This window comes from Macrobrachium rosenbergii, chromosome 8, assembly GCF_040412425.1.
Source record: "Macrobrachium rosenbergii isolate ZJJX-2024 chromosome 8, ASM4041242v1, whole genome shotgun sequence".
Taxonomy (NCBI): Eukaryota; Metazoa; Arthropoda; class Malacostraca; order Decapoda; family Palaemonidae; genus Macrobrachium; species Macrobrachium rosenbergii.
In genome coordinates, this window is record NC_089748.1 from 60,109,616 (window position 1) to 60,117,281 (window position 7,666).

At 36.7% G+C, this 7,666-nt stretch overlaps 1 long non-coding RNA gene across 1 annotated transcript; it reads left to right on the plus strand.

Moving 5' to 3' along the window:
- Window positions 1-4,137: 4,137 nt before the first annotated feature.
- LOC136841273 (uncharacterized) lies at window positions 4,138-7,119 on the plus strand. Its single transcript, XR_010853863.1, has 3 exons — window positions 4,138-4,362; window positions 4,864-4,953; window positions 6,818-7,119. It is a non-coding gene; the product is annotated as an uncharacterized lncRNA (long non-coding RNA).
- The last annotated feature ends 547 nt before the right edge of the window (window positions 7,120-7,666 follow it).

Below are 7,666 nucleotides of genomic sequence, written 5' to 3' on the forward strand. Positions count from 1 at the left end.
GTCTAATCACTGTGCTATAATATAGATCTTGACTTTTTTAGCTTGATTGGCATCTTCTTATCACATACAACTCCAGCTACATCTCTCTCCTTCCCCCCACGCCGTTTTTATCCAACTGAATACACTGGTCGTTTAATGGTAGATCGGCCTATTCTTAACAATAGGAGGAAGTAAGTTCCTCCTTATTTTGCACCATTTGAATGTTTCACAAAGGCAAATGGTCGCTGCAATCGCCTTAGATTACAATGTTAGTGTGGTGTAATTTTTCAAATACCGGTAATTCATGGTGATAACACAGGCACTTGACTTCTGGTAAATAACTCCATCGACATTTGAATGCGAATGTTTCGTAAGCAATTCTTTTGCTTCAATAGTGATTCTAATGTATATTCAAATTTGTTTATTTTATGCAGATTTGTTCTTTAGACACTTCATGTTTTATGAGTGATTATGATGAACCAAAAAGTAATTGACCGTTTCTCACAAACTTGTTTCTCCTTGCCGGTATAATTCTCCATTCGACTTCTAGAAACAAAAGGGATCAGTAAATAAAACAACAGAAATAAGTAAATAAATATTTTGCCTAAAAAATACCGCTACAGAGGCACATGCAAATATTAGTGCTTTGCCCTAAATAACATCCAAAAAGGTTCAGGTGTGCTGCAGGATAGAGAGAAAAAAAAGTTAGTCCGATTCAGGGACACAATAATTCCAAAAATATTACGTCCAGAAAATAGGTTAAAATTATATATTTTGTGCATGAAGAAGGAATCCCTCTACTTGGTGTAGTAAGCTGATTATGGCTCTCTCTCTCTCTCTCTCTCTCTCTCTCTCTCTCTCTCTCTCTCCATAAATGAGTACAGAAACTGTTAGACGAGAGGTGAAGACGATTTTTGTTGCATATATTCCGCCATTTAAATATACGTTTCAATCAAACAGGTACTCTGCCGTGCTAATAATTCAAAGTAAGAAGAAAATCGTTATGTCCAGTCAGCTTTGAGTGATTAAGGCTCCATGACCTTTACTGCGGGTGGAAAAAGCGTTCGCTAAATTATCGTAATGCGATTCGGATTCTGAAAGGGAAATCTTTCTCATGACGTATCCTCCAGTCCAATTATGACTGAGCGGATAAAAAAGCTTCTCTTTTAAAAAGATCCAGATGGCTTTATTTGATCTCTTTTAGTATCTTTCATTGCAACGTAATCATGCCGAGTGCACAGAGATTAATAGGAATTTGTGTAGTTTGTATGATGGCAGTCACGAATTAGAAAGTTTGAACTTATTATATTAAAAGTTAATTATATAAAATGCATTCCCACTTATCTTTCATGCGCTCGAGTTTGCAGAAGGATGAAAGTAATCAGTCAACTAGAGAAAATAAGTGACCTATTCGAGAAATTATTGTTATTATTATTATTATTATTATTATTATTATTATTATTATTATTATTATTATTATTATTATTATTATTATTATAATTGCTGTTGTTGTGCTCGCTGTTGTTCAAAATAAACTAACATTTTTAAGAAATGTGTATAGAGGACGTAATATATATGATGGGACACAGCATAAAGTTGGAGAACATCGGTTATATGGCCATCAACAGATGCAACTTTAGTAAATGTGGATCCTGAGATAATGAACTGCAACAGATAGCACATTAGATGCTCCAGTCATTTGCGCAAATAATCCAGAAGCAAATAATCCAGAAGAAAATCACTATTTCTTTCGATTGCTATAGAATTTTTATATTGGAAAATGAAGGTATTGTGATTGTTTCAAGCGGAAATAATCTTAATGCTTGCCTGGAACTAATTGTTCGTAAAGTCATAAAATCATACCTTTCACGTCTTTGTTGTTTTATGTCTTAAGGCCATACGCAGCGTGATATGAATAATGTAGAATGTGCTCCCATTGAAGTTCTATGTTCATGAAAAGGGAAGTTGGCAAATTCCGACAACATACTCTTAAAATTAAAATATCAACGATAAGCGATAAAAATGCTTTCATAATTTATGCATTAGGCAACTCTGGGCTTGAAAGTGATTTCATATTCATAGAGTAACAGTAAATTTTCCTGTGCATTTTCATTGTTCTGTGAGTTAATCCTCGACAGCTGTTTATGAATTGGTTATTTACAACTTTAATCTTAGTTCTCGTTTGCAAGCTCAGTTTTATTTAATGTTTTAATTTATTTCTAGACGTTCCCTTTAAATACAATCCTTCTCTTCCTCGTTGCGTGACCTGCTCAGGATAAGTTCATTTTAATTCCCCAATGAAGGATTGAAGTGACCGTCGTGGATATTTTGTCGTGTGCAACGGCTGGCGCTGTCTGTATGAATGTGATTAGGTATGGTGGTCCATAATGATTCAAGGTGGTTAAATGGAACATGGTATATGACTTTACCAGTATTTTTATTTGATTTCTAACGGAATCATTGTGGTAAAAAGTTAAGTATACCTTAGTTTAACCAGACCACTGAGCTGATTAACAGCTCTCCTAGGGCTGGTCCGAAGGATTAGACTTATTTTACGTGGCTAAGAACCAATTGGTTACCTAGCAATGGGACCTACAGCTTATTGTGGAATCCGAACCACGTTATAGCGGGAAACGAATTTCTACCACCAGAAGTAAATTCCTCTAGTTCTTCATTGGCCGGCCGAAGACTCGAACTCGGGCCTAGCAGAGTGCTAACCGAGAACTCTACCGAGTCTTCCAACGAGGAATTATCATTTTGGTAAAAGAGAGTACTAAACAAATCTCCGGGACGCCTGCATTTAGCTGAATGTAATAACTATCTCAAAAGGTCTAATACCGGTATATTCTAATTGTGAGTTAACGCGAGAATTTATTAAAACTACAATTATCGCAGTGTGCACCTGATTCATTTCGGTAAATCGAGTCCCCCTTCCCCCCTACCAACACCCTAAAAGGGGAAAACAACAGAAATTCCCTTTGAAGACACTAGCGACATCTGAATGGAACAAAAACAAGAAATATCCTTTAATGGATTGTAAAAATACAATTTTTCATAGTACCTATCGTGAAAAAGTAACGAAATTTACTTCAAAGGGATGGTAAATGGAGCTTTTTATTTATTTTTTTTTTTTTTTATCGGTACCATTGGTACATTTGTATGGCGCAACTGAAAAAGCTTATCCCGAGGCACGCTGGACTTTCAGTGAGCAATATTCATTTGCAAATTGCAAGCCATGCCAAGTGAAGGAACTCGTACATTGTCGATGATCCTGTGAGATTGGGAAACAGGTTAACATTTGTGAGATGCATTATTTGAATCTGTATGTTATGACTTGAATAATATAAACTGAATTTGATTCAAGTTTAGTTACCAAATATAGGAACCAAAATCACTTAATTTTTCAATAATCATTTTGCACAATATAACGGTGACTCTAGAACAATTATGATACTAATAAAAATAATATTAAAATCATATTTTACAGATAAGTACCTCACCTGTGTATTTTAAAGTTTATGAAAAATAGATAGGAATTGTTTTGATGTGCATGATTTATTTTCATGTTTTATTTTGTAAATTTTTTGTACATAAATTACATATATAACATATGTATTTGTTTGTAAAATGTACTTGATATGATTTTAAAATAAAAGATAAAAAAATATAAATAATAGTAGGTATCAGTATATTAATACAGAAACAATAACACTGACAATATTAGCAAAAGTTTATTATAGTAAATGTTTGTTTCACCTACATAATTCATGGAATATTTCTGCTTGGATGAAGAATCATAAGTCGTAAACAATTGGTTTTACGAAAACATGTGGAAGATTTGGCCAGTACTTGAACATATCTCGAAAAATAATAGTCCTGAAATGCTGATTACTAAATTTTATATATATCCTTAAATAATGCAATGAGAATAAGTGACTTGCCGGAAGGCATTAAATATTGTCGCAGAATGAGTTAAGGGAACCAGCGAAATATTATGCACTACTCAAAATTTTCGAAAATGTATACAGCCGATATTCCGAGCAGTAAAACGATCCATTCAGACAATTATCATGAAAGCGGAACCGTAAAGCATGAGAAACTCGGAAAAGGGGAAGTCATCTTTGGAAACTATAACTTGCCATCCTACGGGGGAATGGGCAGTTACCCACTTCACGCGCGCTCCAACGTCCATGGATACGAAGGTGGTACGTGAAATCTGACTTTGTTACTGGAAAGGGGCAACTATGTTAGTGTACACCGGGACCGGCGTGACGTTGGCGGAAGTGAGACGGACGTCTACTGTAGAGACCTTGTGCGTGGTGTGTCGCTGGCTGAGGATTATTCCTGGACATTCGTAGGCGTTTACTTTCTTCAGTCTCAACGGTAGTGTTAGTTGCTGTTTTGTTTGTTCGAGGTTTAAGTTTAATTGGGGATGTTTTTGCATATTACTTTGGCTCAGTAGGTGATTGTCTGTGAAGAAACTACTTGTTGATAGTAGGGATGTCCTACGATGGCGATCGCGATTTCTAATGTTTTAAGTTTTATATTTCGTGGTCTTACTTTAGTTTCCCGAAAAAGTTATGGGTGACGTTTTCGTATGTAATGTTGAGCAAGGGTTTTTTTTGTGACTAGTTTTTCATTATTTTATTTATGGTGGCTGTATAGATTCTGACCACGTTGTATGTGAATAACTGTTATATGCAGGTATCGCGGAGTTTAATATTTTTACGGGATTCATGCTCATGATTATCATTTGGTTATAAGTTGTTAAAATTACTGACCGTGAAAAAGCAGTAAAACTCTATGCCCTAACTTTGCCCAAATTAGTGTTAATGGATCCTAATATAATGATTTGGTTGCAATTTAAACAGGACTCAATTTCAGGTAAGAGTCGGAAACTTCAAATCCCACATAGGAGTTGGCGTAAATGACTGTTCTCCTTGTACATTAACAACAGGCCAGTACTTTCTACAGGTAAGACAGACCGGAAGTTTCATATTTTCAAGTAAACTAGACTTTGGTTTTAGTTGGACTGCCGATTGTTTTGTAATTAACGATTGCCCTCTTTAAGATTTTTTGGAATATTTTTTTAATGTAGGACTGAGCTGAGTAAATTTTCTAATTAAATATTCTTAAGTATTTAGTTATTTAATGATCAATTCGTTATTAAGTGAGATTTTAAATTTGAAGTCAGTGTTTCTAAAAATCGAAAGGGGCCACCTTTTGTCAGGGTGGCTGGTGCTGTCCTGGCAAAGGTGGCCCAAGGTGCTGTATATGGTAGACAATGTCTACCATATACAGAGCCGCAAAATTTAGGGCGGGTTTGGGAGTGTGGTTTTTAGGGCGGGTTTGGGAGTGTGGTTTTTAGGGCGGGTTTGGGAGTGTGGTTTTTAGGGCGGGTTTGGGAGTGTGGTTTTTAGGCGGGTTTGGGAGTGTGGTTTTTAGGGCGGGTTTGGGAGTGTGGTTTTTAGGGCGGGGTTTGGGAGTGTGGTTTTTAGGCGGGTTTGGGAGTGTGGTTTTTAGGCGGGTTTGGGAGTGTGGTTTTAGGGCGGGTTTGGGAGTGTGGTTTTAGGCGGGTTTGGGAGTGTGGTTTTTAGGGCGGTTTTGGGAGTGTGGTTTTAGGCGGGTTTGGGAGTGTGGTTTTTAGGCGGGTTTGGGAGTGTGGTTTTAGGGCGGGTTTGGGAGTGTGGTTTTAGGGCGGGTTTGGGAGTGTGGTTTTAGGGCGGGTTTGGGAGTGTGGTTTTTAGGCGGGTTTGGGAGTGTGGTTTTAGGCGGGTTTGGGGTGTCGTTTTTAGGCGGGTTGTTTTAGGGCGGGTTTGAGGTTGACATTTTTTGGCAGATGCTAATTTTTGTGATTTCAGTATTAGTTTCACTATTTTAGCATTGTAAAGGGGGCGTTCATGCTACAACTTCAATGTGTGTTGAGTTACCATACATAAGGTTCAAACCTGGTAGTGTTACACAGTATTGATAGGAGGTAGGTTTTGCTTTTAATCTTGCCGTGGCTGGTGTTGTGTTTGGGAAATGAAGATTTTAGAGATGCATTATAAGTAGAGGGGTGTAGCGGTGAGGTGTAGCGCACGCACGCACGCACTCACCCACCCACCCACCCACCACAGAGGTACAATTTTTTCCCTTTGGCCCAAGGGAACATTCCTGCTACCAAGGCCTGAGATAGCCACTGGGCCACGTAATTTCACGTTTTCACTGCAGTGATTTAATGTCCGTGGATCACGTTAAATTTAAAAACTTTTCTAATCGTCAAAACTTGTAGCTAACTGATTTTTTTAAGCTCGTCGGTAACAATTTGTCAGCCTTCAAAATTCCTTTGAAATTTGTTTCCTAATGCTTTGTTTTCGACTTATATTTTAACCATAAGCATCATAGGTAGTAATTTTGACTGGACGTAACTTGAAAAGACTTCTTTGCTTGGGATGTATATGGGTAAACATTGTAATGTTTTTTTACTTGTGTTTAGTGTTTTATAGAATGTAATGAATGTTTAGTGTTTTATAGAATGTAATGAATGTTTAGTGTTTTATAGAATGTAATGAATGTTTAGTGTTTTATAGAATGTAATGAATGTGTAGGGAAATTTGGAATCTTCATTTTCTAAGATAGGGAGAGGCTTGATGTTGCATATTAATCTGAGAAAATTAGTTTTAGTTCGGTATTGCTAAGTAATTTTAAGGTCTGCGTCTGAACTGGATCATTATTCCCAAGAGCTTTGACTTAAGTTAGTTTGATAAATTGGGCTTTGATAGATCCAAATACAAAATTTTGTGCATTTGGACTTAAACGTAATTTTTCTTTGCTATTCCCTTGCTATTCCCAACAGACAGCCTGAACGAGCCTTGCCAATTTTAACATGGGCATCGGTCAACAATGTTCCCGATATGACTTGTACAAAAATTCTAGCAAGATTGGCAGTTCCAGACAACCTGCAGAGCCTTGGCAATTTTAGTATGGGCATTTGTCGACATTGTTCCCGATAGGATTTATACAAGAATTCTAGCAAGATCTGGCAGCTCCAGCTTCTAATCTAAAGTTATCACCTGATTCCACCCTCGCCTGAGACGGATTACAGTGAAACATCTGAATGTACTTAATGTGAACGGGAGAAATATATACTGAGGTTTTTTTCATTAACTTGGTTTTATAACCTTGATTTTATAACCTAACATTACGGTATCTGAAGAAATGGCTAGGAATAGAGGTGGATGATGCCAATTGACTCTTGTGCCATCTCGTAAGGTGAACTTCATTACATAATTCTTGCTAAAATGTCTAGTCCATGGATGGATGAAAATGTTAGTATATTACTCTAATTTTATTTATAGCTGAGGGTAATGGCCTGAAAATAGGAGCCTCGAAAGTTATACCCTAAAATTTGGTTACGTGAGGTTTACTAATGTTAACTTTTGAAGTGCACTAAAATTCTTAAGTCTTCAAAGAATTATTTTCCCGAAAAAAACTACCATCCCCTTGCATACTGATGTAAAGCTATACTGTTAAGTGTTTACCACCCAGTCTAAAGTAATACTTTATTCTAACACCAAGGTTTGAATATCGAAGTGGTTACTGTACAATTGTCGGAAATATTCTGACACAAATCTTACATTCTTTGTTGTCGGTTATTCTCTTGTAAAATGCAAGCATTCTCTGGGTTGAGTGTGCAGTTCCCCTC